Here is a 24,477-nt window from a genome sequence, read left to right on the forward strand (position 1 = left end):
AAATGTTAAATACTTGTTTTTGTATTGTTTTCCCCGGCGTCACTATCCATTTTCTTTGTAAACAACCTTCCTTGCCGGACCAGTCCATGTGCTTTTGTTTACCTTGCCAGAGTACTCTAGCGGTGATCTCTCGCAACCTCCACATACACATTTGTTCTTGGTTTTTCGCTTTTTTTTTACATTAATTATCATGAATCAACAATATATTCTATATTACATTGTACCTAATATTCCTCTGATTATATTTACATAGGATTCCAGCAGTGACATTCAATTTAGAATTAATAATCAGTAAATATACACATATCGGCTGCTATGACATTCACGGTACTGCGTATCGCTGTCGTCTCAATTACAGCAATGTCAACACCAAGCACAGTAAAGTAATAAGCTTTTGTTTTAAAGTTAAGGTAACAACGAAAAATCTTTTCTGACCAAAATTACATCTTATCTTACATTTCTACCATTCTAAATATGTAATAGTGCTAGGATATGACTGCATTCATGATTTTCAATGGGGGGAAAGCCCACTCGCAGGAAGAGCAGAGGCTCTTCCTTGTCTACACCGCGCATTGAAGAAAAAAAAATATAGGCTTTTTTTCTGGCGGGATCCAACCCAAGCTATCGAAGTTTCTAGTGTCAAAAATGGTCACTTTAAGAAAAAGTAACACCTTATTGTTCCCAAGAATTCAAACCCACTTGCTAAAATATCTGAGCAAAAATTCACAAAGGTAATGGGATAGGATCCATGTCGCCAGGGCACTATCTGCACCAACATTAGCAACTCTGCTCACTTCTACCTAACTAAGTTAGAAGTATGATTTAAATATATGACCTAGATAAAATTTCTCTCATACCACAATTCTTCTTCAACTTTAGATAGCAACCCTGGGTGCACGTACACAGCTTTTAACTGCTACGGAACATTTTTTTTTTCTTTCTTTCTTTCTTTTTTTTTTAAACTCAGTGGAGCTTTTCCAAGTTAAGTTTTCTTTCCTACATATATTTTTGTATTCCAAATAAAATGTTTAATTCACCTATTTTATATACTAATTAACCTAACATTACATATATATATTCTTAATTAACCTATAGATATGTAAATTATTCTAATATTATGCAAAAATTTCGGGTGAAATTAACATAAAAATTTTAAATAGAAAATAGCTATATGTGTGCCTCTTATACTATCTTGTCTCAAAAAATTGGTGAAAAAGATGTTCTGCCTTGGAAATCATATTGCTTTCCTCTTATTTTTCTATACTTACGTGTCTCTCTAGCTATCTTGTCTCAAAAAAATTGGTGAAAAAGATGTTCTGTCTTGGAAAGAATATTGGTTTCCTCTTATTTTTCTATACTTACGTATCTCTCTAGCTATCTTGTCTCAAAAAGTTGGTGAAAAAGATGTTCTGTCTTGGAAAGTATATTGGTTTCCTCTTATTTTTCTATACTTACGTGTCTCTCTAGGTATCTTGTCTCAAAAAAATTGGTGAAAAAGATGTTCTGTCTTGGAAAGTATATTGGTTTCCTCTTATTTTTCTATACTTACGTGTCTCTCTAGCTATCTTGTCTCAAAAAAATTGGTGAAAAAGATGTTCTCTCTTGGAAAGTATATTGGTTTCCTCTTATTTTTCTATACTTACGTGTCTCTCAAGCTATCTTGTCTAAAAAAATTGGTGAAAAAGATGTTCTGTCTTGGAAAGTATATTGGTTTCCTCTTATTTTTCTATACTTACGTGTCTCTCTAGCTATCTTGTCTCAAAAAAATTGGTGAAAAAGATGTTCTGTCTTGGAAAGTATATTGGTTTCCTCTTATTTTTCTATACTTACGTGTCTCTCAAGCTATCTTGTCTTAAAAAATTGGTGAAAAAGATGTTCTGTCTTGAAAAGTATATTGGATTCCTCTTATTTTTCTATACTTACGTGTCTCTCAAGCTATCTTATCTCAAAAAATTGATGAAAAAGATGTTCTGCCTTGGAAAGCATATTGCTTTCCTCTTATTTTTCTATACTTACGTATCTCTCTAGCTATCTTGTCTCAAAAAAATTGGTGAAAAAGATGTTCTGCCTTGGAAAGCATATTGCTTTCCTCTTATTTTTCTATACTTACGTGTCTCTCTAGCTATTTTGTCTCAAAAAATTGGTGAAAAAGATGTTCTGCCTTGGAAATCATATTGCTTTCCTCTTATTTTTCTATACTTACGTGTCTCTCTAGCTATCTTGTCTCAAAAAAATTGGTGAAAAAGATGTTCTGTCTTGGAAAGTATATTGGTTTCCTCTTATTTTTCTATACTTACGTGTCTCTCTAGCTATCTTGTCTAAAAAAATTGGTGAAAAAGATGTTCTGTCTTGAAAAGTATATTGGTTTCCTCTTATTTTTCTATACTTACGTGTCTCTCAAGCTATCTTATCTCAAAAAATTGATGAAAAAGATGTTCTGCCTTGGAAATCATATTGCTTTCCTCTTATTTTTCTATACTTACGTGTCTCTCTAGCTATCTAGTCTCAAAAAATTGGTGAAAAAGATGTTCTGTCTTGGAAAGAATATTGGTTTCCTCTTATTTTTCTATACTTACGTATCTCTCTAGCTATCTTGTCTCAAAAAAAATTGATGAAAAAGATGTTCTGTCTTGAAAAGTATATTGGTTTCCTCTTATTTTTCTATACTTACGTGTCTCTCTAGCTATCTTGTCTCAAAAAAAATTGATGAAAAAGATATTCTGCCTTGGAAAGTATATTGGTTTCCTCTTATTTTTCTATACTTACGTGTCTCTCTCTCTAGCTATCTTGTCTCAAAAAATTGGTGAAAAAGATGTTCTGTCTTGGAAAGTATATTGGTTTCCTCTTATTTTTCTATACTTACGTGTCTCTCTCTCTAGCTATCTTGTCTCAAAAAATTGGTGAAAAAGATGTTCTGTCTTGAAAAGTATATTGGTTTCCTCTTATTTTTCTATACTTACGTGTCTCTCTAGCTATCTTGTCTCAAAAAAATTGATGAAAAAGATATTCTGCCTTGGAAAGTATATTGGTTTCCTCTTATTTTTCTATACTTACGTGTCTCTCTAGCTATCTTGTCTCAAAAAATTGGTGAAAAAGATGTTCTGTCTTGGAAAGTATATTGGTTTCCTCTTATTTTTCTATACTTACGTGTCTCTCTAGCTATCTTGTCTCAAAAGGTTGGTGAAAATGATGTTTTGTCTCAGAAAGTATATTGTTTTCTATTGTCTCCTATCGGGAAGTATTGTATATTTCTATTTGATGTTTCATCTAACCATAAAAAAAAATGTTTCTTAATGTCTTGTGGCCAACTCTATAAGCAACAGTGCCGCTATTCTTAAAGAGAAAATAAAAACTTTGAATAACTTCTTTTTTTTTTCATCTTATAGTTGCGGCTCCTTTCAACTTTCTTGATCTCTTATCTGCAGATATTAAATATTAAACAAGTCAATCAAAAGAAAAGATGCGTTAAGAAAACACTCACGATATTATATCATTAGCGCATAACTATCTTCATTTAAATATGAAAGAGCAACATGTGCTAAATGTGAAGATATTTAAAGTAACTTTCTATTGCCCTAATGGCCATTTTGTTAAATTACTTGTTTCTCAGTCTATTTAGCATGTTATCTCTCCCCTCTTCGTAGACCCAAATAAATGTTAAGTAATTTAGGAGTCTTCAAAAAAACACTGTTAAAGCCATATTAATGAATATGGTAATATAGACGCCTTGACCACTGTCAACATAGGTAATATATAGTTTATCTAAAGAAGACACCTGTAGCACATATATATTATTCTTTCTTCACCAAAATGAATACGTATGAGTTGTCTTAATGTTGTATTCCACAAAGTGATGTTTGTAAATTAAGTAATATCATACACCAATATCAAAATATGTATATTTTGTGTATATATTTGATATTCACGCTGGACTCTCATTAGTACCGAAGTTTACTTTTAATTAAAAACAGCTTATCCCTTTCTTTCTTTCTTTCTTTTCTTTTTCTACCATCTGTTTCAATATAAGGTTCTCAAACCTACATACACGTTTATCATATTAAATTTTATTACAATTTTGACTCAAGCAATACACTTAGCTAATTATTACAAATCGGAGGAGAAGGAATAAGATCTTTATTAAGCTTTACAGAAATTTTCTTAAGTGTATAACTTAAATATTAAGCTGTAAAAAAAAAAAATCGTCATCCTGCTTTGATTTTTAATAAATCTTTAATGGAAGTACACGCTTGTGTTTACTTAACTTCTAACAGGTTAATCGTTAACAGGTTTGTTCCATGTACGATGTTTACCAAAAGTCCGTGTTGTTTTGCCATAGTTCAAGAACTAATAAGGATAGATTATTGTTATTTGGCGCGAGTTAACTTTAGACCTTTAACACTTAACAGTACAGAACCTCAAGCTTCTAACTGTAGTCGTTTTTAATGTAATATTCACCTGTGAAAGAAAGGATTATTATTATTATTATTATTATTATTATTATTATTATTATTATTATTATTATTATTATTATTATTATTATTTTACTTGGAAACCGAAGATTTGCTCAGGAAAATAGTTCACATCCATACTAAGCAAGTTACGGTCTATGTCCATGCGGATTTGGTCAAGATCGGATGAGATGAGCACATCGTGTGCGATTCCTGTACATATCGTATATCAAATCCCAATTTTGATGACCAATAACTCGGGTACCAAATATTTCGCATACCTACTTCCCAACTCAAGCTCTACCTCCATGCCAAGTTTGATCAATATTTGATGAGTTCTATGCAGATTACGTATGATATTATACTGTTCAACAATACTTGTGTATATTGTAATACTGCATACGTAATTATATATGGTACGTTAGAGAATTCAAATGAAGGACGAAATTTTAGATACTAACCATAAGTAATATAGTTTATCAAAAATTGTTATTAAATCTTTATTTATATGTAAAAAGTATGTATTAAGAGGATGGTTAAGCATGCTCCGCCCCTGATCCATTTCTAGTGACAGTAGAGACTTGTAATTTTATGTTCCCGGCGGGAGCTCATGTGGTTCGGATTCCACGTTAATCAGCAGGTCCACGACTCATATAGCCTCGCTGCTGAACGGGACGTAAAACTCAAAGTCAACTCAACTCAATTGTAATTTTATGTGCATAATATTGAGTATACTTTAGACTAATATCCACAAAGTTTCAAAAATTTACCAAAATTTCTCTTTTTGTTACAGGCTAATGAGCTGTAAGAAGTATAGCCACATTTGAAAAAATTGAGGAATCAGAAGTCCGAGCAATGATAAAATATTTACTCAAGAAAAATCTAACACCGAAGGACATCCATGCAGATATGGTGAGAGCTCTTGGAGACTCTAGCCCTACATATGATCTAGTAAAGAGATGTGCAGTGAATTTAAATGTGGTCAGCAGACCTGTAAAGATGAAGATGGTGGTGGTCCATCTGCAACGGTGATCAAACCAGAAATTGTTACAAAAGTAAATGACGTGATTTTAGCAGATCGGCGAGTGACTGTCCACCATATAGCTGAGACGTGTGGCATCTCACCTGGCAGTGTGTATCCCATTCCACATAAACATTTGTTAAAAACATTTATTACACCTATTCCAGAATAATACATAAGTTAATATGAACATGCAATCAACATATACACGAATGTATCAATCTACATATGAAATTAAATAATAACATTATGATGAAATACTTAGGTATATTTATTGATGAGAATCTAAAATGGTCTTATCACATTACACATATTGCCACAATATTAAGAAAATTATTATATAAAATTGTTCAATTACGAAATACGTAGTTTATCTGTAGCTATCATATTTGTTCCAAAATAAACATCGGACAAATAAACAATATCATTCGGGTCTTTAACGATTTTGAGTAACAAAGTAAAATCTGTAGATAATGTTGCTACCACTCCCAAATTTACCGGTATTAGCCATGACTTCCAACAATGTATATTTATCCAAACTGGATTCAAAACATTCTTCATGAACATAGTCAAAGTGGTTGTCAGCCTCCTCGGATATGTCTCCTTCCGTCTTATTGTGTGTTATAGAAGAAAAATCTCGTCCAGTTCTTTACCAGGAGGTAATGTGCCTAAGATCGATGACACATTCCCGCGCTGGATGGCGATGCTGATACGTTGGAAAAGGAATGCAGTCGCTCGGGGGTCACCAGTTTTGATTGCTATTCGATGACCAACTTCATTAATGAAATTAGATCCTTCGTGACCCCAAGACCCACTGGTTTCTATTGCTACTGTTACAAACCAATATTTGTCCAATAGGTTTGAGTATTTTAGTCTTTTGTCTGATTCTCTGTGAGCGGCGACGAGACCTGCCTGAATTGAAGAATTTGTTAATGGATATATATATATATATATATATATATATATATATATATATATATATATATATATATATATATATATATATATATATATATATACAGGATCGGATTTAGGGGGGGTGCACGTGCACCCTCCCTCTTCGTTGTAAATATACACTACCTAAAGTGAAAATCTAGCAGTAAGTTTTGCAAAATCAATAGTTCCAGTCAATTTTCTGAAGGTTGAAGGAACAGGATTCATCGAGAACAGACATTTAGCATTTCCAGGGCAATTCCTTATTCACACCACAGATGCCTAAAGGCCTTTAAAAACCCAAATTTAATTAAAATGTACTGGCAATTATTTGGTGCACCCCCTCAGAAAATCCTGGATCCGGCACTGTATATTCGCGGATCTGTTGGATCCCGCGAATATTGACGGGCGACTATTGACGGCCATATTGACGGCCACATTGTGTGACAAGTCAGAACCTGTAACGGGCAATAGAAAATTTCTGATCAGCAAAAGTTTCTGAAGAGATTTGTTACAATGGATGAAACGTGGGTTCGCCACTTCGATCCCGAATGGAAACCCAACAATTCTCTACCACCAAAGAAATTCAAGGTTCAACCAACAAAGGGAAAAGTCATGGCATTTGTTTTCTGGGATGGAGAAGGAATTCTTTTGACTTATCCCCAACAGGGAAAGACAATCATAGATGTTTATTTTGCAAACCTAATTGCACAATTACGTACTGCCATCAAGGAAAAATGCCGCGGAATGTTGGCTCGTGGTTTGTTGTTCCATTGCGACAATGCTCCCGCTCACCCTCTCAAGTTGCGGTGACTGCAATTCATGCAGCAGGGTTCGCAATTGTCCCTCATACCCCTTACTCGCCAGACCTGGCTCCCAGTAACTTCCACCTGTTCCCCAATATGAAGAAACATCTTCGTGGAAAACATTTTGCCAGTGATTCAAAGGCTATGGATATAATTGCAAGACCAATCAAAAGATTTTTTCCCCGCTGTACCTAATTGAAGCACTGGAAAGCCGATTAGACAAGTGTGTTCATGTTGCATGGAACTATGTTGAAAAATAACTGTGGTTTGGTTTTCCTACGGGAGTTCCTTCTATGTAAGGGGTGGAGCATGCTGAACCACCCTCGTATGTATGTTCTATAAATAGCATAACTCTGGGACGCCTGAAGCAATTTTAACCTAACTTACACACAGGCACGTAGCCAAGGGGTGGGTCCGGGGGGTCCGGACCCCCCCCCCCTTTGGATTCAGAAATGAAAAATATTAAGGTAGCATGAAACAAAATGAAACGATAAAAAGATGAATCAGCGTCAAAACTATAAAGCTACAGCAAGTGTTTGGTTACTCTTTCTTATGAGGAGCTTTGTATGGAGAAACCCGGGAGGGGGGAGGTTGAAAGTTGGTATTATTGTAACGAAGCATTCCGAATTCCATCTATCTGCATGGATAACATAGACTCTAAGGTAGAACTTAAGAAATGCCCAGAATCACCAATGATATGAGCCATTTTGAATTTCGCGGCAACTCTAATCCATTTTATAGGATGTCTTTACTCCCGAAAGAGTGTCTCGTTGCTATCCTTGATGGCATTAAACGAAGATAAGAAAAAGAAGAAGAAAGAAGACAAGTAGAACCGAGTTCGAATGACCTCGAAAGTCTATATCTTTTTCAATACCGTACTTTTTTATTTTCTTTTACTCAAGATTTCTTTAGTTTTTCTTCTTAAAATACTAACATATCCTCATTTTATTGCCTAAAAGACCAATACTGGTATGTTGCCAGTAAAATAGTTTAGATTGATCGATCCCTGGTGTGTAACCACAGTATTTCATGTCCCCCCCCCCCCCGATTACGAATTCCTGGCTAAACGAACGAATATATGTTGCCACTAAAATAGTTTAGAATGATCGAGCCCCTGCTGTGATAACCACAGTATTTCGAAATCCTGGCTACGTGCCTGTTACACATATTACTTACACTCTGGAAAAAGAGTATTGTTGGGGTAAGATCCCTTAACACACCTAAGGGGAGTAGGAGGAGTGACATATAAAAATGATCGAAAGTGACCAATATTAGTGTCGAACCCATAGTTTTCGCTGTCGCATAGATAAATAATGGCACTTCCGATGTCGTTTCCCAGTTTAGGCCCCCATTAGCACCTGGGCAGTGAAATGGCGACATGTAAAAGTGTCGAATCATTAGTTGTCAACGTCGCTAACTTAATTGGTGGCAGTTTAAGTCCAAGTTCAGCCCTGGATGGGGGCAAAACCCCCTTAGCACTCCTAGGGAGAGTTTGAATGGCAGGTATAAAAATAAAAAGAATACCGATATTATAGTGTCGATTTCATAGTTCGGGGGTCGCTTAAAAGATTAAAAAGTGACTTATAGATGGCATTTAAGTTCAAGTTCAGCCCTCACTAGCAACCTAGGAGGAGTTGAAATTGTAAAAATAATTGAAAATGTCCGATATTAGTACCGAATCCATAGTTTTTGGAATCCTAAAGTTGATTGATGGAATTTCTTATATAAGCTAAGTCTGTATTTAGCTCCGGTTAGCACCCCTAGGGTGTTGAAAAGGATTCAGGTCTAAAAATAATCGATATTAATGCCGAATCCTACAGTAACTAATCTGCTTTAAAGTATCTTCTTTTAGCCCAGAAATTTGGATTATAATTGTATCTTCCAATGAAATTTCTGCTCTATATGAAAGTTACTACTATTACTTCATTTCATAGTGTACTAGCTGAAGTACTGCTTCTTCGCAAGTGGTTAATAGATTTATATAAAGTATTTGAACCCTTTCCCCCTTATGATAAACATTTCAACGAAAATTTAATGACAAAAATCCCTGTCATTTCTTCCCATCCGCAACCCTCAGCCCAATATGGGAGATGAATTTGGACTTAAACGCGTCACTGTTTATCTCAGCGATCCCAAAAACTCGTATGTAGATTGTATATAGAAAACTGTAGATTGTATGTCAATATTTCGTTCAGTCAACGAATCTTTATTATGATGTGACTGCAACGAAAAGCAGATGTTCAACCGTTATAGGTTGTTTCCCTCGGACGGGACATGTGGAACCAATGTCATCCCAAGGTTAGGAAGATGTGATCGAATGGATTTGTCAGATACTCCAACCCTGTGTGCAACCTCCTTGCAGATTTGATGAGAGTTCTGCTTGATTTTCTCCTCCAGTTGGGCATTGTCGAGGGTGGATGGACGACCAACACAAGTCTTGTCTCCAAGGCTCTCTTCTCCGGAAAAAAAAGCACCTGAACCACTTTTGAGCAGTCCATTCACTGACGTCTCTCCAAACGCGGAGCATATTCTTCTAGCAGCCTCTGTAGCTTTGCTTCCTAATTTGTACTCGTAAAGCAAAATAGGCCTTAAAATCTCTCTCTCCAATGACATGTTCTCTCTAAGATAGCGCTTCCTACAAAATGGATAGCGAAACGTGCGACATACTAAACAACTCTCTACTGAATAAGGTTTGCAAGGAATGTAAATATATGACATCATCAGAATCAATTTGACCCCACTAACGCTACGAAAGTACCGGTACCTGTTCTCAAAAATCGCGCGAACTTCCTTGGTTACCTGATGTAGATTGTGTTATGTAATCCACTTTTCAAAATTATGATTTCTTATGTTGTTACAGAATTATTTGAAAACTTTATGAAAAAGATGGGATTGACGAAGTGAAGACACTCGAAGAGAAAGTAAAAAATAGATTTATGCTCTGAAACATGTTGCTACTCCCTACTGAAGTCTTTTATCAAGGATTTTCCACTATAAGCATACAGAGCCGTAGCTAGAGATTTCTGCGCCCGGGGCGAAGTAGAATTCAGCGCCCCTACACTCACTTTAGCAATCATTATATATATATATAAGAAAAGCAGCTTTTGTTGTTACGCTGAATTTTTATTAATTTTCTTGGAAAGACCATTACAACAACCAAAAACGATCATTATGTATCCTTTTCCAAATAAGAGCTGTTTTCGAGAGTCTTATTTTGGACTTTTTGTTAAACTTGACAAAACTACCTTTGGTTGTATACAAATTCGCTAGGAGAACAGTTATGGAAAGTTACTACTATTTACAACATTTCATACTATTGATAAGAAATGAAATTTTAATACATTAAAAACTATGTGCTTTTAAATTGTTCCAAATGGGTGACAGTCAGTGGCGGCGATTGGACGTTAAAAGTGGGGGGCAAGACATGATCTGAATATTTGTATATCAATCTTAGTTTTCCTGGTTGTTTCTAACACTTTGTTTCACGAAAGGTTCTATAAATAATAGGATACTATATTTTTAATTTAAAATACTGTATATCGTATTTCATATTTTATTAAGTAAATTGACGAAACCAACGCAAGTAGGTACTAGACCTTTGTACTCTGAAATAACGAAAAAGTAAGAAGAGGCTTGATTCCTTGCTCATGAACATCTTAAAATTCTGTCTGGAAAATTGTGTAATCAGATTATTTAATAACAAATTTGAAAACCAAATAAATAGAAATAATAATATTTATCATAGTAATAAATAAGGAGTCTTGTTCTGTAGATGCTATACTGAAACTGGGAATAATTGAAGAACTTAATTTTTAGTTCCACACATGCTATTACATGCATGTTATTACTCTTAGAAAATTAAAGACAGTAAATAATACAAGCATATGATACGACATTTAAAGCGATATTTGCTTTTGCAGCTTCCCGAAACATGTTCCTTGCCGTTAGGTGCAGTTTTTACTTTCTTGGAACACATCAAAACACAACAATACTTAGAATCACTCTACACTCTAGCTATACAAAATAATCCTAAAACCTAGAATTATGTTGAATTCACTAAATTTAATTGTATATACAGTTACACCCCTAAACACACACCACTTCACTCGTATATTACATTACAAAATAATGGAAAAGGTAGAAGTAGTTTCTTATTACGCTTTTTTAAATCAATATTCTTTATTTTAGAAAGAAGAGAAGACATTTTAGGAATTGTCAATTTTTGTGCAATTAAAGAATAACTTGTGAAATACTTCTTTTTTTGCGAAATGTTCTCTCAATTAGTTTCAAAGCGGCTGACTAACATATCGAGCCCTTGTAAGGGAGTATAGAAGCAAAATCTGCTAAATCCATTTTTGAATTTTGTCTGGGAACGAAGAAAAAGTGACGCCCTCATGTTTTCAGAATTGTTGAACAACTTTTTTGTTTAATGGTTGATTTGACTCATTTGTATTAAGTAGGGACCTCTAAACAAGAAAATTGTTAAACAATACAGAATTCTAAAACATAAGGACATCACTTCTTCGTTTCCTGACAAAACTGAAAATGGATTTAGCAGGTTTGGCTTCCATACCTCTGGATTGAAAGTATGCTCGAATTGTTGTGCTCCAATAGGTTAATTTTTGGGTTTTTTTCCATCGCACTTAAAACGCAATTCCTGTAGCTTTCTTAACTTCACGGGAAGACAACCAATACGTACGCAACGACAAATGTTACATAGCACCATTTTCCTTATGAAACAGTAATACATACATAAACTTTATACAGTATTTCCAAATGAAACTACGGTATATACATTAATGGGTTGCTTCAAAAAAGTGGGGGGGCAACTGCCCCCCTTTGCCCCCCCTAATCGCCGCCCATGGTGACAGTATTAATTTCCAGTAATAATTGTAAACTTTTTAATTTTATTCTGTATGTGACCACATCAATAGTATGTTAATTTCGATCTCTTAACGGTAAAAAATATTTTGTGAAATGTAATGGAAATTCAGAAGGATCCTTCTTTGTGAATTTCTAAATATTGATCGATGGAGGTGAAGAATATGTTCAATGTTTGTACTTAAAATCCAAAATATACTTTGGCTACTACATATGTCTGAAATTATAGTAATTACTTAATTTCTTAATGAATGACAGTTCCGAATTTAAGGTACTTATTATTAATTAACATATTAAAATACACTAACACGTACATATATGAAGAATGTGTGTACTTATGTTTTGTATGTATGTAGATAGATAAAAACATCACACAACTAGACACGCATACACAAAATAATATGGTGCCGATATAAAAAGTTGATGAAAAATGACCTCAATAAATTCCTCCAAATTGGAAGCATTTGATATGCCAATGGAATTTTAAAATAAATCATTGGTAGTGATTAGTGTGTGTAAAAAAGTCGAACTTCGTCGGGCTAAGTTCTGATCCCTTAAGCCCTTATTCTACAACTGCTTGAAGTTCGAAAATGTTATTGTTTCCCTCGTTTACTTTTATTTTTAATATTCCCGCGCAAACAGCAGCTTGAATGTGTCTCTTCACTCTTCTCACTTTCATACCTTCATTCGCAACGTCGCACAGTGGGGCCAAACCAGGCAATTCTTAGCAAAAACTCGAAGAATGAAGTAAAAGATTGACTTGATATAATTTGCTATAATGAAACCTTAATAGTGTACACATAAGATAGTGTGCAGGAAAAGAAGTGATAGCTATTTACAATGAATTCATGGGACGTGTAAATTTGGTTATGCACCGAAGCAGGAAAGGTGCTGCTTAGTGACAGAAGATAGGAAATTGACTTTGAATGTGACTATTTCTACATTGCGTGTAGATATTCCGTGATTGGTAAACATGGTGACACGACCGACATGTATGTATCGTTTTGTATATTTAGAATGTTGAGGTAATGTGTAATCAATAATCATATTTGGAATGATGTTAATATCAGTATCATATCCCTATGGTAATCCCCTACTTAATATCATATTTGGAAAATGCTGTGGTACTGAAAGCATATAAACTGTAGTCAAACGATAGAATGGCATTTTAGTAGAAAATATGGCATAATAATGTTATGTCTGTGATTTTTTAATATATCGTAGCGGAAACATTATTCTTACTGTATGCAAAGTGAAAACCTGCACATATTTGCACTTTTGGGAAATATAGCGCATGAAAATGTTTGAGGAAAACCGCATTTTGGATGCAATGCTGCTTTTGAATTGAGGTGGGATGAATGTGAGAGCAAGTTTAGATTATTAGACGTGTGATCCCCATGCACGCAGTGACAAAGTTGAATATAGATCGATTCTGGGAATTTTGCCGCCAAACCTACTTGGTGCTTCGCCCCCTAGGACCCATCTTGTTACCAACATCCAATCATACTTATCTGGCATTCGCCAACAGAACTAAACTCTAGTCAAACATGTGTGATTAATGGTGGCGATATTTTGAAACGTCAATGTTTGCCAAACAATCTATGGACCATAAGGTAGAACCATATTTAAAATGGTGTTGATCAATTCAGTATTGCGTTTTTTTGTGATGCGATGCGTGCACAGAAGTGACATTGGAATCAACTGTAATGAGCCTCCGCTCGCTCCAGCTCAGAGTGTTCCAATCAAGCCCTGAAATCAGCCCACGTAATGCACGATGCAATATATGAAACAAGCTGAACAGGTTACTGATGCTTGTAAACCATAATATGTTTAATACATCTGATAATATATCGAGAACTTGTGATGAGATAATTTTTATGTATTGAAGCGTCCTTGCATCTTCATTGTCATAACGAATCCTCCACAACTTGGAAATAATTTTGAGAAGCAAGAACTTTTCTTCAATTTTATTACTCTTCAGTTGTAAAAAGAATAAGTACACTTTTTCCTTTCATGCGTAAGAATGTAAGTCAATCGTAAGTTGCCAAATCAAAGCATATTGCCCACGCGTTTGTTTATGCCAATCATATAATCTGTTATATTATTTAGGCGCGAATATAAGGAATATTTCCTTTTATGATGTAACACTCTATGTTTTTGATAAAATAATGTCGAAATAACATTATTGTAGCCACTGCACACACCAAACTAATTGGTTTTCTTTCAATTTTCTGCTTCATATTGCGAATTCTTATTTTTGCCAAGAATTCAGTGCCTTGGCTCCACTGTGCGTCGTGATTAATCGGTTTGGATAGGAAAAAAAATGAAATGAAATCTTTGATTTTTACGTCCCACGGTTATGCCGGTTAGGCTAAAGGAGACGGTGATGATGAGTAACGAATGAAATGGTGGAATGAAGAAAGTGGGAGGAAACGGGAGAACCCCGAGAAAACACACGCACGCGGTGTTTGTCCACCACAAAGTTCACTTGGCGGGGCTGGGGTCGAATCCGGGACCCCAAGTACCAGAGTTGAACGCTCTACCACTGAGCCCCCAGGGGTAGAAAAACGTTTTGAACTAAGCAAACTCATCACTGTCAAAACGCCGAACACGACTTTGCTCGTTTCTGAGTTTGAAAATGCTCCTGCGTACACTATAAGTCATTACTCGGCACCTTGTATACCACATGTCATTAAGAAATCATCTATAACTCTTTAAGTAATAAGTAAAAACTTGTTGTGACTTATTTAAACTTTTGGATTGCGAGCGAAGCGAGCAAGAAAATTTTTAAGAAATCTACGTATTTCATTGATAACCGACAGCAATATTGATCTAATAGGGCGCCAATACTTTCTGGGGGCGACTCGTCTTTTATTCATGTCCAACACAACTTTTTCTTTCTCCTTGCTCGTTCGGCGCCCCCTTGTTGTCAGCGCCCGGGGCGGGCGCCCCGCTGGCCCCCCCTTAGCTACGGCTCTGTAAGCATAATGCCATTGTCAGCAAGATTCTCCTACATTCCCCTGCCCAGATCCAGGACCGTGTCCTGCTCCGCATACGTACACCCAGATTACAACACAGAATCAGTTTAATTTGTTGTACCCTTGGTAAACGTATCTTTCATTTTACGTCATGCAACTTTTCCATTTAGAATAAGAGACGGATGGGCAATAAAATTGAAAGATAATGGAAAAAGTGTGGAATGGGAATGTGGAAGGAAGTGGGCATAACTCCAAGAAAACCCATTGATATGATGTTGTCCATCACAAACTCGCGTGGTCTGGGATCGAGCTAAGGACGCTTCACACTAGAAGCGAGTTCTGTTATCTGTGAGACACCATAACCCATTCTGGATTTATAAAGAAAACTATTTGACACCAGTATTTTCTAACCCATTCAGTCTCGTACGTTAATTCAAATGGACGTATAACTTCATTCTCATAACGACATATTTCAGCTCAGGACACTTGGTAGGCTACCCTAGATGAATACTAGATGATACTCTTAATAGGGTAACTTGACTTGTTATTTACATCCTTGTAACTCCTGCAAATGAAGAAATACTTTTCAACAGTTGAAACTATAATTTGAAGGGTAAAATTTGTTAAAGGAGTATGTAACTTTAGGCAGAGAAGAAATATTTTATGGTATTGTCCTTTTTTTTTTTTTTTTTTTGTTGTTGTTGTTTAAACTTTATTTGAACATTTTAATTAATAGTATAATACCAGTGTCACCATTGTATACTCTTAATTTAACTTATTTTATGTACGAGAAATATTGCTATATAATGAAATATTGCAAAATTATTTTTTTAAAAGCTCATAAAAATTCAACTGTAGTATATCCTACCGAAGGCGCTAAAATGCCTTTTAGTAAACGATTTCGTCATCATTTACAAATAAAGAACAAACTGCCAACTATTCAAGGTTGATTCCGTCCATCCTATAGCACTGCTGACCAAACTTATTACCCTTCTTGTCAACTATTTCAATAAGCGTTTACCTTCCGCCCTAATTTCCTTTGACATTGAACGAGCGTTTGATATTGTTTGGTATGAGGGTCTTGTTTGCAAATCAAAACGTCTGATTCGTCACTCCTATGCGCGATTAATTGCTATTTTTGCCATCAGGGCTAGGCTTTCGTTCAGATCAACATGACCAAGTCTCATGCCTTTCAACTCAGCACCGGTGTGCCACAAGGATCAGTTCCATCACCTCTATTATATATTATTTATATAGCCATATGACTCAGCCTCCGGGTAGGATAGGAGACATAACTAGATTTGAAGAAAAAATCAATATAATCAGATCGTTAAAATTCCAATTCATTTAAAAGAAAACAGAAAATTAATTTCCCGTATAAATCAGTAGACTAGGATACATTTAACCAGAGTTGATAAAAAAAAAAAAATCGCATAATTAAAGTTCCAGTTCCAGTTTCAAAGAAAGTAGAAAAGTTGTTCTTCATATGAATCAAGGGACTGAAAAACTGAATGTGGCATAGGCATTCCATACGATTAACATGATTCTTTTTTTTTTTCATGATATTACGGTTATGTTATGAGTTACCTATGATTAACATATTAAAGGACGTATGCAAGAGGTATCGTAGTCATTACCATAATCAGTGTTGCCAACAACCTCTGAAGAAAATATGCTAAGTGATCAGAAATAAGGTTTTTTGAGCAAAAAATGGTTAGATTTTGAACTGCTATTCTATAACCCACATTGTAGATTTTAAACCCCTTTTTTGTGTGTAGAATTATAAGTGAGTTATAGTAAAATTTAAAATGTTAAATTTTATTCGCTGAATACTAACAAGCAACATACATGGCTTTAAATTACAATAAAATTCATCAACAACTCATCTGATTTGTGAAAGTCAACACCCATATTATCAGTTGAATTGAAACAAATCATCATCGATGACGTCACAGCACTGGAACTAGATGAACCATCCTTGGATTGTGGATTGGTTGTGTTTGTGTAGACTGCAATTGTCCCAATTTTCAGTAGTACATCTTTCGGCAGCTCATAGTCCTTAAAAACACTTCTTATTTCTCCGTACACCCACATAAATTATCATGATTGCATGAATACATGATGATAAATAAACTAATTTTTAAAAATTACAGTTTATTTTCAAAGAAAAAGTATTTTTTTTTAGAATTAATTTAACGGCTAATAAAACAAAAAGCCAAAAATGGCAAAAGAGTTTCATAAAATAGGCTATATTTAAAGCTATAAGCATTTTGTAGATTTGTGTAGCTAAATGCCTCTCCAAATAGGTTAGATTTAGCTATATAAAAAAAAGGGCTAAATTGGCATCACTGACCATAACCAACTTTTATTACCAATTTAGACATCGATAATTCCTACACCAATATTCGTGAATATTCTGTTTATGGTGAAATGAAATATATTAAGTTTCGCAGAATGGTTTTAATGCGTGTAAGTTATGTTTATTCGTGTCTGTAGAATTGTTCCAAGTACCGTATCATGACTAGGCACTGACAAATATAAAGTGAGTATATACCTTACACTTATTGATATTAGTATAAGTCCATACCAGTAAATGATACACTTCAGCATTCCTATAGCTCCAATGTTCAGGTCGGCTCCTAGGTAGGATACGGCGTCCTCTCCAAGTCGTTTTGTTCTTTGACTAATTCTGAGATCATTCACTTATTGTACTCATACTGAACATATTAAGTTCGTGTACGTACAGAAATATAGGCCTATTTCTCTCTTCATATTTGTCAATACATAAAACTTACACGATAGAGGTCTACACGGGTTCGGCCCGAGCCCGCGGGCCGGACTCAGGCCCACAAAGCATAGATCACCTCGGGCTCGGGCCGTAAATTTTTTCAATATGCAACCGTATTTCTCGACCTAACTTTGTAAATACACTGTACAACGATATTTATTGGACTGTTCTTTATATAGAACTTTTAAAGCAACTGCAAAGTTAAATTTCTAATTACTGTAAGTAAAAATACAATTTTGCGTTAATTATTAAGTTTCTGTAATTCGGGCTTATTTCGGGCTCATTTGATTGTCACACGGGCTCGAGTCTTAAAGGCTGAAATATATTTCGGACTCGGGTTGGGCTTCACATTATAAATTCACGGGCCGGGCCGGAGCCGGGGCCGGGCTAAAAATTCCGGCAAGTGCAGACCTTTATTTCACGATGACTTGTATAAGGTAATTGACTTCGGTACGTGTAAGCATAGCGGTTTTTACAGATAAAGAATTCTCAAATTAATTATAAATGAGTTTTGAAATATCCATAGCTTCCTTTCACCATCTTCTGCAAGTCAATTTGAAGAGCAATGAAGTAACAGTACAATCACGGACAAAAGTTTAATAAATGAGTTTAACGTAGTCCGTAACAATATCTTGTTGACAGTGAGGCGTTAAAACCGGGTACCTCTTGCGTACGCCATTGTTCTATTCTCTCAAAAGTTGTATAGTCATCTACGAGGCTGCTTGCTACCCTTTCAATTAACTTAATAAATAAATAAATAAATAAATAAATGGATATCTACTAACAATTGCTACGAAACATTCATTTATCACAAGTGCCCGTTTCCTAACTTAACAAAAGCATTATTTCTGTAGTGAAATGTTTTGGAAACGGCAGGATAAGACTATTAAGAGCGGTCAATGAATTGAAAATTTGAAAGTGGACAAAATTTGATGGAAGGAACAGATAGCCTATCTTGCATTTATATAAAACGTTCTTTTATTATTATTATTATCCTTGTTGTTAAGTTAGCAGTTTCCTTCCAAACTTGATAATTTTCACTTCTCGTACTTATTTCCGGTTTCATTTCTTGTTGTGTCCACTTCATTATATATATATATATATATATATATATATATATATATATATATATATATATATATATATATATATATATATATATATATATATATATATATATATATATATATATATAATTCGCTTGGTCTTAATACACTATGCTTCTCCTACAATTACTTTACGTTTAGTCTCATAGTAGGGAGAAGTAAATTACTATATGGATCTATTATTTTCCTGAAAGACTTCATGAAATATATAACTTTGCATAAGGACAAAATTGCTAACAAACTACCTAATTATTACATGTCCTCGTTGGTTTTGTTGATGGTATCTATTTTCACGGTTACGATGTTATCAAGGATATCTAAAGGCTTAATTTTCACAGAAATTTAGAATGAGTCTAATGTTTTTACCCAGTTACAAACACTATTATGATAATTATTGTTATTCCTATTACCATATTTGTAACTTTAGCATAATACCTCTCCTGTCTTTGTTTTGTATGGGCGATTGAAAGCTGACGACGAAAGAGCTGTTTAGTTTTCGTTGACGTGTGCAGAGAGAGCAACAAGTGGGAGGAGTGCTTTCCAATGTTTTTGACTTCATCGCAAAATTGACTAATTTTGTAGCTTAAGGTGAATATATATTTAATAGATGGCAGAACGTGTCCCTTATTTCTTCAATGTACTTTGTAGGATGTGACAGTATCCGAAATAATTCAATAACACTCAAGAGATGAATATTATTAAATATGGTAATAACAAAGACAAGTTGAACAAATTATGAGGCAATAATCAATGCACTTTCTAATTATTGGAGTAAAGCTCCTTTTTACTCGAGTTAGGCGTTTGATTATGTGGATACTCCTGAAAAGCATTAATCACATCGCACTTATATACAAATTAGCTCATCTTCGATTTCCTGTTCCATATATACGACTGATATACAACTTTTTATTCGGCCGTCTGTCATATGTTTCAATAAATAACTGCCTCTCACATCCTATTTTCCTTCACTGTGGAGTACCTCAAGGATCGGCTTTGTCGCCACTTCTCTATCTTCTCTATGTTGCCGATATGCCTCCACTTCCTGATAAAATACACCTATTTCAATATGCCGACGACACTGCGTTTCTTGCCTTAGGACCTACTATCCAATCCATCAACACTGCTCTACAGTTAGCAATTAACAATTTTCTTCGCTGGTGCGACAAATGGCAGCTAACGATCAACGCCACAAAAACGCAGGCCATTGTCTTCATTCCTCCGAAACGAACATCAAGAGTCAGAAGAAATCCTAACTGCCTTTCGCTACAAGTAGACCAAACTCCCATCCAGGCACGATCCACTGTAACTTACTTGGGGCTCACATTCGATAAACATCTCACTTGGAAACAACATCTTCAAACAGTCACAACTAAAGCATACAATAGACTTAACTTATTAAAAAGGCTCACCGGAACGTCCTGGGGACTAAAAGCGAACACAATTCTGAACACATACAAGGCATTTTTACGGCCTGTACTGACTTACGGAAACGTTGCATGGATTGCGGCCACCCGCAAAATTTATGAAAAGTTATTAGTATTAGAACGACATGCTTTCCGCATTGCATATCGAGTCAAATTGCCTAGTCCCACAGCAGACTTGTACAACCGAATTCAGTTTCCTACCCTTCAGTTTCATCTTGAAACTTTACGTCTCACATACATATGCTCTCGTTATAACACCCAACACCCTTTACTTCTGAATACTATGCACCACTTAGCTCTCCATCCTTCTCCATCTCGATATTGCCCTACACCGCTATCGTTACTCTATACTCTCTACTGCTACACTCTACCTCCTGACGCCTTAGACCAGGAACTCCTCATAGAGTATCAAGTTCATGACCATCTTCCACACATATTTCCATCATTTGCACGCTGAATCCATCTTCTACTAACATAACTCCTATTGTCTACTTTGAAGCCTAGAGCAGCCCCTAGGCAAGAAGATGATTTCATCTGTCGAACTAACACTTTTAGTGTTGTGATGTGATAGCACGCCTCGCCTCACCCTTCATGCTCATTTCACAATCTATTTATCTATGGTATGCCTTCTCACCAGGTACTCATATTACTTTGATATATCAGTTGCTCCAGTTCAGGTTCGGAAAGATTCTTAAGACCTTAGCAATTATTATAATAAAGAACTTCTCTGAGACCGTCACAAAATCCCTTAAATCTTCTATTTACGTAACACTCTTCCCTAAGAGAGGGCGTAACCCTCTAAAAGGGTGCTAGTCATTATGACTAGCTATAAACAGACTGACTGACTGAAGCATTAATCGAACAACTGGATGTAACGAACACCTAAACCATTCTTTGGTAAATTTGAGATGTTGATTCGAGTGTGGGCTACATGTCATATGTAGGACAGTGGCGTATTTAAAATTTTGTTCCGGGGGGGTGCTTTGCCTGAAAATGTGAAAATTCTGCGATATTCCATATACTTTACTATAGTAAGATTTCGGGGGGGGCTTAAGCCCCCCTAAATACGCCACTGATGTAGGGGATCGTACAACTCGATCGAACATAACGTTGAGGAATAATTACAGGAAAAACGGGATACCCATCTATTTAACATTAGAAAACCATTTGGCGCCCAAATTCTCATTGTAAACAATGGAAAATAGAATTTTCAGCATTAGAAATAGGGCGAAGCATTTTTTGTTTTCTTCTGCGATTTTTTTTTTTTTTTTTTTTTAAGTGAAGTTCCTCTTTAATCGACTTAGGGGTTTGTTTGTCTAGTTTCTACTCTGAGAAGCCTGAACCGTTTTTAACCAAATTATTATATGTTGGTGATTTGAGAGTCCGCGTTGAGTGTCGTATGTCTCGATCTGACATACTATTGAGGAATAATCACCGAAAAGGAGGATGTCCATAGAATTAACATTGGAGAAGCATTTCGAGCGCAAATTCTCACAAAAACAATGGGAAATAGAACTTAAAGCATTAGAAATAGGGTGAAGCCCTTCTCGTTTTTTCTGCAAAAACCATTTTTCAAAGTGAAGATACCTTTTTGTCGACTTAGGCACTCGTTTGACCGAATACTACTCCTAGATGCCTCAATCGTTTTTCACCAAATATGACACAGTAATTCTAGAGCGCGCGCTGAGTGTTGTACGGGGTCGCATGCCCCAATCGGAAATATCATTGAGAAATAATAACCGGAAAATGATAATAATCAATAAAAGTCTATCACTACGCTTCAAGTTTCCAATGATTGTATACCTAGTTTTTTCTCTCTCTCTTTTTTTTTTTTTTTTTTTTTTTGGCTCATTATTGAATGTGCTTAATTTTACTTTTCAGTAACATGCTTTACAATAATGAAAACCCTTTACAATGAAACAAACAAGAAATCAGAAAACTGGCAGAATTATTATCTAATTATTGATTGAACTTGTCCTTGGACAAAATTTAAAACTTGCATCTTCAATTTGATTGAATAATTTTGAATATTGTCGCTCATTTACAAGATATATATATATATATAAAAGATAGGGAAAATGTGCTGCCGTGTATTGCTGATTAGCGCTTCTTCTAAACTCACCTTAAGGAACCCAAAGATTGATCGCCTCTGGTAGGAAGTGTAGTTTGATCAGGTATTATCATTTTTGATTTTCCCACAGGGGTGGGGGAGCAATTTGTCCATCAACATGAGTTTCATGTTTTTTATTAGTATATTAGTATACAATTTATTTTTTTAAAAAAAGCATTTCTCTATAACAATGAATGATCCTGCGAAGAAGGACCACCAAATTTATACAACAGTATAACTTGTTATATACAGGTCCTCAGACATATTTTTGACTATATTATATCACTAAATTCCCTCAAAACAGGTTATGTTGCGTTTAAATTTCTTATTTTATAGTGGCACACAATTATTGAAATAAAATACCCCTTTTAATTATACATACATACTTTACATGATGCTTCGTGAACTATTATATCGTTTATTTATATAACGTTGCTATGACAACTTACAGACAAAAACTCATCAAATTAACATATTAGAATCAATTTTGATTCTAATTATTTTTTCGAATTTTCTTCTTCTTCTTCTAACTAGTTAGTGCATAATTTAAAATCACACATTGCCCAGAAGTATAATAAAAGATATTTAGAATTACGCTGAAAATACAAAGATATCGTTACATCTCAAACTCAGGAGGTTGGGGTAAATTCCCCCCCCCCCCCATACTTCCTCAAATGACGTCCCTGATTCAATCTCATGCCATGTGAGTTTATGGTGGACAATGTCGTGTTCGAGAGATTTCTCGCTTGCTACCACACTCTTATATTCCCTCAATAGTTTCATAATCATTAAGTTCCATTAGTCATTAGTCATTAGCCTGGATAGTATTCTTAGTAATGACATGAAATGTGAACGTGAAATAAAAGCAAGGATAGGAATGGCGAAACTAGCTTTTAAGAGGAAGAAAAGTCTTTTTTGTGAATCTTGAATAAAGAGTTGAGAAAAAGACTCATAAAATACTTCGTATGGAGTGTTGTACTGTATGGGGCGGAAACACGGACATTAAGCAAAAGTGGTGAAAAACGGCTGGAAGCTTTCGAAATGTGGGTGTGGAGAAGAATGGAGAGAATTAGTTGGGTCGAACGGAAAACGAATTGAGCGGGTGTTAGAAATGGTGGGGGAGAAAAGAACACTTTTAGATAATATTAAGAAGAGGAAGAGAAACTGGTTGGGCCATTGCCTAAGAAAAAATTGTATCGTGAGGGACGTGATAGAGGGTGTGGTGGCAGGAAAGAGAGAAAGGCGGCAAAGGAGACTACAATTAATGGATGATATAACAGCAGTAAGATCATACGTGGAGAAAAAGAGGTTAGGAGGTTAATCTTAGTGGAAGACCGTGGAGCATGGAAGCTTTTCAGCCGCGGCAAGTGACCTGCCAGTAAGGGCAGAATACCTATGATGATGAAGTCATTCGTCTTCACTGGGATACAGGGCATAAGAATAGAACGTTAAAGTGAAGTTTTCTTTTCATTTGAATTCCAAAGATTCATGACAACAGAAACAAAACTTCATTGGATTTTTATCGTTTCCTAAGCCAACCGTTCTGAATTCTTACTATCCGTTTCCTAAGATTCTGACATGTGAGTTAAACTACCTTCTTACCACCTTGACCTGAGCAAAATTAAATGTTTGAGGGTAAATTTTCATGCGTAGTTTTGGAGATAATGAAGTATATCAAAATTTTGGGGGGCTAAAAAGTATTCATTTAGTACAGTACTTTTTAACTTATGTAACTGGAATAGATTATTTATGAAAAGTATACGTGAAAAAGGAAAAGACACTGTTAATTTGTCGGTAAACCACTAACAAATTGGAAACTACAGCAAACTGTAAAATCAACACAATGATATATTTTACACTCTGCAGCATAGATACATCCAACCTCATGATATTTCTAAACAACAAATATATCCAAGTCATTATTATACAATGTATCAATATTTCCTTTTAAACTTCCGAACTATACTATGTATTAGTGTCGG

The 24,477-nt window shown here is 35.2% G+C and overlaps 1 long non-coding RNA gene across 2 annotated transcripts in view; it reads right to left on the bottom strand.

The window, feature by feature from the left end:
* The window catches only part of LOC145674946 (uncharacterized), a 181,326-nt gene that overhangs the window by 20,812 nt on the left and 136,037 nt on the right, over positions 1 to 24,477 (bottom strand). Inside the window, exon 3 of one of the 2 annotated variants that reach the window (XR_014129084.1) lies at positions 4,320 to 4,455. The exons of the other annotated variant lie outside the window; for it this stretch is intronic. This is a non-coding gene — a long non-coding RNA (uncharacterized LOC145674946). Of the gene's footprint in view, positions 1 to 4,319; positions 4,456 to 24,477 lie in introns of those variants that run through there. 2 annotated transcript variants of the gene reach the window in all.

The sequence above is a fragment of the Thermobia domestica genome, chromosome 18, assembly GCF_964235325.1.
Source record: "Thermobia domestica chromosome 18, izTheDome1.hap1.1, whole genome shotgun sequence".
NCBI classification, from domain to species: domain Eukaryota; kingdom Metazoa; phylum Arthropoda; class Insecta; order Zygentoma; family Lepismatidae; genus Thermobia; species Thermobia domestica.